Source organism: Helianthus annuus, chromosome 8 (assembly GCF_002127325.2).
Source record: "Helianthus annuus cultivar XRQ/B chromosome 8, HanXRQr2.0-SUNRISE, whole genome shotgun sequence".
Taxonomy (NCBI): Eukaryota; Viridiplantae; Streptophyta; class Magnoliopsida; order Asterales; family Asteraceae; genus Helianthus; species Helianthus annuus.
Window position 1 is genome coordinate 104,534,476 of NC_035440.2, and position 9,929 is coordinate 104,544,404.

At 37.2% G+C, this 9,929-nt stretch overlaps 1 long non-coding RNA gene across 1 annotated transcript; it reads left to right on the top strand.

Annotated features, from left to right (window-relative positions):
- Positions 1-4,821: 4,821 nt before the first annotated feature.
- Positions 4,822-9,870, top strand: LOC118480881. Its single transcript, XR_004864047.1, has 3 exons — positions 4,822-4,946; positions 5,460-5,513; positions 9,549-9,870. It is a non-coding gene; the product is annotated as an uncharacterized LOC118480881 (long non-coding RNA).
- Positions 9,871-9,929: the final 59 nt, after the last annotated feature.

Sequence of the window (9,929 nt, forward strand, 5' to 3'; positions counted from 1 at the left end):
TTGATTTCATGAACCGTCTGTAACCATTGAACCGTGTAAACCAGTTATATCCGTTGACATGGATTACATTTGACAATAGACATTTGACTATACATGAACATTTCTACCGTTGTTAAACATTTCATCTTGATGGTTTGGTTTGAGTAAGTGATTTAAGTAACGAGGCATGTGTAATATGATACAAGCATGGTGGATACGCCGCTGGTACTTCCTATATATAAGTGTTTGTATGGTATTATATATCGTAGCGTTATTTGAATCATTTCAATTTGAGACATAGAACCTTTTATACAAATAACACGCTTTTCACAAGACATTGATTTACAAACAACAGATCTTATACAAACTCTTTTTACATGGTCATTCAGTTAACCAGGCATTGTTCTCTTATTTATACATATCATTTGATCTTACCGTTTTTCAAATGATTTACAAGACAAAGCAAAATACGAGGTTCATGACTAAACATTTTCTCCAACTCAAGTCATGAATTCCGTTTTCACAAAACCAATGTATCTCACAGGCATTTTTATGCTGACGTACCTATTTTCACATGTGTTTTCAGGAGATGATGCATAGGACTTATCAAGACATACTTAGGCGGACCTGTGCCTTAGTGACTTAAAACGAGACAAGAACTAGTTAATTCATGTTATGTACACTTTGATTCTTGTTCAGACAATGTAAACTTTCATGTTTGATTTATAAAACGAAACTTCATTTACCATGGATTTGAAAAAATTGATTCTGTTACAACACTCCCCGACGTTTCCGCCACGTTTTGTATGTTCTACGTGGTCGGGGTGTGACAGTTGCAAACTAATCATCAAAGATTAACATAGAAAATACTTCCAAATGTCATTACAAACAAAGATTAACATACTAATGGCTATAATCAAGCAAGGGATTGTTGTGTTTTTGCCCAAAGGCTACAATAATACATAATAATCAATCTTAATGCTTGAAACATAACAAAATTATGGAAAGTCTTAAGAATTTAAACCATAAACAAGCATAAGAATGAGAATCCGGATAGTAATCGAGCTAAACGAGACAATGTGGCTTGAATCCAGGTGAAAGCTAACGCCTCCGGAGCCTGAAAATCGCCTGAATTGCTCTCCAAAATTCCAGAGTTACGAACAGAATGCTACTGTCTGTTTTAATAACATTTTGCGATCGCATGGTCGTGCTAATAAAGTGCACGACCGTTCACTTTTAAATTACATTGCACCATACTTTTGTGACATCAACAGAGTTGACTGGTCTTCGAGGTCGCACGACCGTTCCTTGGGACGCACGCCCGTTCACATCCGGAATCATGTTGCATGGACGACTGCACTGGAGGTGCAGTTCCGGTCTTTGGCTGAACATCGGATCAGCACGGGGTGCAATAGGACGCACGCCCGTTCGTTACCGGAATATGCTTGCATGGACTGCTGCATCCTCGTTCACTTCCGGACTGGGTTGCATTTGTCGGAGATGCACGGTGGTGCATCAGGTCGCACGACTGTTCCATTTGCCCAGCTCAGAATTCTAACAGAATGTCTGCAGCTTTGTCGTTTCGTCCGGAAAGTCCTCGTTTTCACTATCATCTTGTCTGGTATGCTGTTTTAGGCTTGTAAACAAAAGTATACATGATTAAGTATCCGAATGATGGTTTTACGGCCAAAAACGCATAAAATGGAGATAAAATGGGGGACTAAAATATGTGTAAATTAGCGAATATCAGTCACCTGAAACATGTTTTGAAAAGATTTTATCAGCAAGGAAATACTGGCGAGTCATTCAAGTTGCACAAACGACACATTGTTATAATATACAATATTAAGGGTGATTACAATGTTTCTATCAACCAATTACCCCAAATCGGTATTTGTCACTTGACAGTGTCTGTGACTATGGTCAGATCACCCATTAGCTAACCCGATGTCCAATGGTGACGGGCATCAAGTAATGTATACAAAACCCCATATACTGGCAGTAATTGAAGATTACAATGACTTAATCCCTGTAATTATAACTAGAAAACATTTAGGGTTTTTTAAAGCACTTTGGTAAAAAGAGAATGACACACATTGCAGATTTAAACGGGCAGAGTTTTGCCTACTGATTTTAGCCTGGTTAACCTAATTCAAATAAAAATGCACACGAAACTAGGTCAGTAACTTAATACAACTTTTATGACAACTCACGAGATCAAAACCTTCACGACGAATGACAAAGTATAGCCGCATTACGGGCAACACTTAAACATCCATCGGATTGGTTTGTATCGATCGGACATTGAATCGTAGCAGTGATCGAGTTATTACCCTGTTATCGCGGCAGAATTTCATGCTTGTGTGTGTTTTTGGAGTAAACAGACGATATCTCAGTGTACAAAACGAATTTAAACGTCGAACCAACGCAGCCATGCAAGTGCCAAGGCCCTCTATTTATACTGAAAAATTGTCCCTGTCGCGTGGCACGACAGGCTGTCGCGTGGCGCGACGGGTGCCCTTCTAGGATAGGGTAGCCTCATGTATTAGTAGCCTGGGTGAGTCGACAGATCGATAAAATTTGAATTTTACAGCAAATTGTGTAGATAATACCAATTAGGGTTTACCCCCCCTCCCCCTGAGTTTTAGGGGCCCTGATCCTAGTTCCAATTGTTCTGAAAATTTTATGAGCCATGCAATATTACTTGGGGTCTCAATTAGGGTTTCCTATTGGACAAAATAAAATAAGAAATAGTAATTTTAGCGAGAGTTGTTACACTATCCTACCAGGAGACTTGGATCCTTGAAACATCTCACTCGAACGGATCGCCATCCGAGCGAACGGCCCTCCGTCCGGATGACCGATGGGTAGAGATATTTCTCTCTTTTTAAAATGCTACAACGAAAACTTCAAAGTTCATACACAAACACATCCATCCCAAACGGACAACCCTCCGAATGAATGGCCATCCGTCCGGATGACCATCCGCCCGGAAGGTCATCCGATGGGATTATCCTTCGTCACTTATTCCACCGACACGCTATTTCACGCACTGTTCATCGCTTATGCTATCGTTATCTGATCAGGCTAATCTCCCAAGCGCTCCCTTCAATCCAAGCTTGTGTTTATTTATTTAAACACGAACTGTGAGTATACTCGAACCCTTTTTGCTTTACCCATTGTCGATAACCTACTAGTTTCATTTTTCAACATGTTACATGTTGGTTATGCGTAAACCGCTTCTCGCTATTATACTACTATTAAATTTGTATGCTCACCCTTACACCATGTGTATTGACCTATTTTAACGTATGTGACAGGTGTTTAGGATGCTTCTATTTGCTAGATGTCATGGAATCAAGCTTAGGTGGTCTAGAAACAAACTAAATAATTTATGAGTTGTCGGAACAGTTTTTATCTGTCTTTGAGAACAATTTGTCTGTAATAAATGTGTTACTTTATATGTCACAGTATGGGACGTAATGATTAAATATTTGGTAATTATAGTTGTTATGGAATCTATTGGACAATTTGTTTTGCTCAGTGCCTCACCCCGATGTTTCCGCCATCGGTTGGGTGTGACAATCAAGTAGTGTATACAAAACCCCATTATACTGGCAGTATTTTGTAGAATACAAAGACTTAATCACTGTAAGTATAACTGGAAACATTTAAGGTTTTGTAAAACAATTTGATAGAAAAAGAGAATGACTCACATTGTAAACTTATGTCTTTCTACGGGCTTCCTGGTGATACTTCCTGATTATCTTCTTGAGTTTCTACTAAAAACATATAATGCACGCGTGTTAGTAAAATAACCAAATCACATTAGCCATACAACACGAGACAGAACCCTAACGGACTTAGTCAGGCGGAGCCTAGACATGCGTTGCTGGTCCTAGATCAATCGAGTAGGGTAACGAATTAGTGATCGGGGGTTAAAATACTTACAACGGGGCAGAACTTCGTGTTTTAGGGGGTATTTTGGCTATAAATTCGGCTTATAGAGACTGAGAGAAAGAATAGATTGAACGAATTTGAATTGTCGAACTGAGGCTCCTTTTATAGTTTTTCCGGGGGTCTCTCGCGCCCCGCGGCCCGACCAAGGGGGCCCTCTCGCGCCCCACGAGAGTCACCTAGCTACGGCCAGGTTTGACCAATCATCGAGTAGGCCCAACATCTATCCCGACACGTGGGACCTTGGGTATTCGGCAAGACACAAGCCTGTCGCACCCCTCGACACACCTAGGTGGATCCTGTCACGGCCTGCGAGCAACATAAAAACATTATTTTATTTGATTTCTAATAAAAACTAGTATTTTGCCCGCCGCGCGTTGCGGCGGCGCGCGACGGGTGGAAACATATAGTAAGACAAAACACGATTCGTCAAACACAGTGCGTAAAAGACAATTACAAAAAAAAAGTGTAAAACACAAAGGTAGACACAAAGTGTAAAACAGAATGCCTAAGACATTTCGTAAAACATAATACATTAACATTTGGAAAAGTAGGAGTTGTAGTCTAGGGGTTATAATTGCAACTTTTAAAAGTTGGACGGGTGTAAAAAGGGAGTAATAGCGCAAAGGATAAAAAAAAAGCAAAGTCTAAAAAAGACAGTGTAAAAGTGTAACAGCCCAAAATCATTTAATATGAAAATAAGTGAAAATAAATAAAAAACTTAACTTAGTTGATGAATTATGATAAAAAGGTAGTTAAGTTATGGGGGATGCTTAAATTAAACACATATTCATAATAGGAGGGCTGAATGTGTATAATAGTAAAATGAAAGAGTTTAACAATTATCAAAAATCAAAAACACCCACACTGTGTAGTGATGGGTTCGAACAAGGCAGAGGGAGAACAAGGAAATCCTTGTTTGCTAAATTCCACCAAATTACTTGAAATCTCAAGGAGAATCTAGTGCATGAACTTCAATCTACACTCCTTTGAACTCGTTTATTGAAGTGGTAAGTTCAATTCTTTGAAATTATGATTTGTGGGACGTGGGTCACAACCCAATCTTGAGTTCATGAAACAATTTGTGTAAATTGGATGTTAGGACTACTCTCTAGAACAGGAATCATGTTTGATTATAGGTCAATTGAAAGATTTTAGTATAAACCCACCTTATGAGAATGTGTTATAAATAGGATGATTGAAGTTGATACAACTATGTGAAAACTTGAACTATGATGTTTTCGTGACACTTGAATCTTAGACAAATGTGGTGTAGGATGAAAGATTGTTATGAATTTGATTGATTGTTAATAAGTTATCTGAAGAATTAGCAGGAATCATGCTTTGAAAGCTTGTACATAATGTTTTACAAATGCGAAACCCCCCAAGTGTTCGATGAAATGCCTAAGAGAACATATACGTGAAATTCGGAAAATTATGATAATGTTGCCATATCCTAAACTATGTAAACGATGAAATGATATTCGGATGGACTAAAAGATTGAATGAACATGTTAATGTAGGCGTGAAGGAAGAAGGTTCAAGTACTAGGAAAACGGAAGACGCACAAGATCGAGGTATGTTGTTTTATGCATACAACTTTATTTTATAAGTTGTCGTTTTTGTGCTAAAATCATAATCATGGAAATTCGTAGTAGTTATATAGTAGATGGTATGACCCGTCACAAACGGGTCATATGAAATGAAAGTTTATGAAGAAATTGGTATTATGATCGGTTCATCTCGGATGAATAGTATATTGGAAAGTTAAATAAGAAAGGAAGGAAACTACTCGATCCATTATATATGGGTTGGAGCAGATGTAAGTAAAAGAAAATAATGAATGAAAGGAATGTATGCATTCGTGGTAAACGGACCGATTGGAAGATATGTTGCGAATGTAATTACCCGTTTTTAACGGGTAAGTGATGAATGATATGTTTATCTCTATCTTGAGTGTAACGCCCCAAAACCGAATTATTAATTTGCTAGTTTGTTATCATGTTTAACAAAAGGGGGTATAATAACTAGGTTAGTAAACCTAGTTAAATGTCTAGCAAATTAAGTAAAGGATTGAAACTTGTGGTAACTATGATGGGTAATAAACTTGAGGGACTAGGATTGCCAAAGTTGAAAGTGAATTTAATTAAAACAAAAATCTCACACACACAAGGTGTGTGTGTGCGTGAGAACGATCAGGAGAAGGGAGTGAGGGGTGTAAACCCTAACCCTCAAGAAACCATCAAATTGAAGAAGGATTTCAGCCTAAACTAATGCATGAACACGTTTTCTTGATGATCTAGCCCTATTAAACATGTGGTAAGTTGTAATTTACGATTTAATGATCTTGCTATGAAGTGGGTTATGAACAATCCATGAAATTGTACGAAATTGATCATGTACATGTGTTAGAATCACCATATAGAACATGAACTATGCAAGATTCTAAGTAATTTGAGGATTTTGGATGAAACCCACTTGTAGTAGTGAAGATGATGATATGGATAATCATACATGTTTAATTGTTGTGTAAAATTCATGTATGATGTTGTATGTAATGAGTAATTGTTAGTTAATTTGGGTATATTATGAGAATTATATGATTCTAGTGGAACTTGATGATCTTGATATGAACTTGTAATATTATGCATAAAATACTTGTACATTAGGCTTAGAATGTTGTACGCACACCAAGTGTTTGATGAAATGTCTAAATGGAAATGATGTGTGAAATTGTATGCAAGTAATAGGTAATTATATATAGAACGTGATAATAATGTATTGATAGTAAACTAACATGAGAAGTGCGTTTTAGATATAGTTCATGCGGAGGCTATGTTGAAATGATGTTGGGTTAGCTAAGTATGAGTTAAGGTGTTAGTTGTGAAGATATGAAAACGTTGGTGTGGAAGAAATGGATTATGTATGTACATGTGTATACAATTAGGTGATCATGTAGTTTAATATGTCATATAATACGATCATGAAATGCGTATAATGTTAATACTATGCTCTACCATATTAAGATGGATACATGTTCATAAGTTGAAAGTGTGTAAGTAAGACAGTTGACTTTTTGAAAGTCAACAATGAATGAATAACATGGTTAGCCTTTCGGACACAATTGTAATAGTAGAGAAGTAATGTGTTATGTACTAGATGATCTACATGTCGTGTACGATGATGATTGAGTTGCGTGAATGTGGAACAAGGTAACTTTTAGTCTATGCCTTATGTATGTGGTATTTGGTTAATAAAAATGCAAGTAATATATGAATGGAAGGAAATGAATGTTAGTATGAATGCGCATTTGTGCTAACCATAATGTGATTGTAATGACATGAAAGGATAGGGATCACATTAGCATGGACTCAAGAACGGAACGCTAACGGGTCATGAGGAGGTAAGGAAGCAAGCTTGAACACGAACGCTTAAGGTAGGTGATTTCCGTAATCACTTCTTAGTTGTTTACGTAAAGATATGTGCTAGTTAATTAAGTATGATAATTGAGGACAAATAAGGATGGTTCGTATGAAATCGATGATTTTCGCTAAGTAGAGGTAATGGATCAAAATGTGGTTTTATTACTATACCGGAAGGGTTGCGTAAGTGATGAATACGGTGCTATAACCGGGTAAGGGTAGAATGGTACATAAGCACGCTAATCAAGAATTAGAGGCGCGAATTAATAGTATAAATACCCGGTTGTGAGTTACGGTTAATGGACAATCAAGTTAGCAAGTTGAAATTGTATTAACCAAGTTGTTTTCGTATAAATGAATGAAATGAATAAGTTTAACGCATACCGGGTATCGGGTACGTAAATCCCAAGTACGAAACCCCGGATAATGTAAAAGTATTATGGTTATAAGGTTCGTGTAAGTTTTGGGCTAAAACGAATGAAATGTTTGATAAAAACATGAACGGGTCGAATAATCGTACATGAATATTAAGCCGATAGCGTGTAAGTTAAGAATTTGCTTAATCCGGATATGGGATTTTAAGTTCATATGATAGAATGTGAATTTACAAGCATGTAGAAAGAAACGGGAGGTTAAACGGGTAAACGGTTCAAAAGTTATGCACGTTTTAGTGCGTACGGACGACGAAACGGATCTGCAGAAAAATGGGTTTTCTAGAGGGCGTCGCCGACGGGGTTAGGGCCGTCGCCGACGGGCTCTAGAAAACCTATTTTCCTCCGACGCCTTATTTACCTGTCTACGGGTGTTTCTGGCTACGGGTAAATGCAAGGCCCGTCGCCGACGCCCCTAGGGCCGTCGGCGATGGCCTCCCCAAGTTCCAAAAGCTGAAATCTTGTTATTTAAGTTGATTTATGTATCGTAGGCTTCGGTTTGTCATCCGTGGTCTACGGCAGACCTTCCAAACATGATTTTGTTGGTTCCTTAGATGTTTATGGGTTATAAAGCTAAGTCTAAGACCCATGTAAATATTGTATGATTATGTAAGAGGTACGCGTGATCTAGCACGTGTACGTAAAGGTATGTACGAATGTAGATGTGTATATATGTATGTATAAAGATATGTACGAGTATATGCATGTATGTAATGATGTAGGAAAGGTATGTACAAATGTAGGTGTGTATATATGTATGTATATAGATATATACGAGTGTATGCATGTATGTAATGATGTATGAAAGGTTTGTACGTATGTAGACGTGTATGTATGTATGTAAGTATAAAGATATGTACAGGCGTATGCATGTATGTAAAGATGTAGGAAAGGTACGCACGTATGTAGATGTGTATGTATGTATGTATAAAGACATGTATGAGTGTATGCACGTATGTAAAGTTGTAGGAAAGATATGTACGTATGTAGATGTGTATGTATGTATGTATAAAGACATGTATGAATGTATGCACGTATGTAAAGTTGTAGGAAAGATATGTACGTAAGTAGATGTGTATGTATGTATGTATGTATGTATGTATGTATGTATGTATGTATGTATGTATGTATGTATGTATGTATGTATGTATGTATGTAAGTACCTATGTATGCATGATTTAGACACGTTGAGGGTTAACGTTATTAATGGTGTACCTTGAGAATGAAAAGTAATGCAGGTACGTTATTGAAGCCTCACCAGGAAATGGATACGCAGATGAAAAGCTTAAAGTTTGAAAGAAGACGAAATGTGAAGTGTACGTGAATGAATCTTGTTATTATAATGTGTGCTAATGTTATGAATGTATGTGGTGAGTGCAGGTTGTACGGATAACGGGCGATTATCACAAGGATTAGAGATCGAAGACCGAGTCACAAGATAGATTGTACGGGAATAATTGAGTATGTACTATTAGTAAACAGGACTTATGCTTTATCTTTGTAAAAGATACATAATAAAACGAACTTTCAAGTAAGTCAAGACGTTTGTAATGAAAGAAATTTTATGGCACGAATTTCCGCTGCAACTTTTTGTCAAATACGAATTAGGGTCTTACATTGAGATAGGTATGTTTCGACCCGTTTCAACGGGTAGTAAATGCAAGAATGATGTAAAGGCATGAAATGGATGAATTGGTGTATTGAATAAAGAGTAATATAGATGACGGAATTAACTTTACTAGTTTGTTTTTTGATGTAGGTAAATCCTCGGCATAATGGCTTGGCGACTTGGAACGAACACACTCGAATCGCGCCCACTTTGCGCTTCCGAAAATGTTTATTTTGTGTGGTCCTAGTTTTTGTCATATGTCTATTCCCATATGTGTAAACAATTTGTCGTCTTTGTGTTTTGCCATAAACTTAGTTAGTTTGGTAGACTTGTATCTTGCCAACTTAAGTTTGTTACTTTTGGTTAAAAGAAAAGGTTGTTTATAAAATAGTTGGGTGTTTTGTTGTTAAAAACAGGGAAACGTTTTTCTTACGAACAGGTTATGCCCAAATTTTGTAAATTAGTATGTCATTATTGTTATTTCCGAATGTAAAAAGAATGGGCTTTACAAAAAGTATAGGGGTGGTGGTG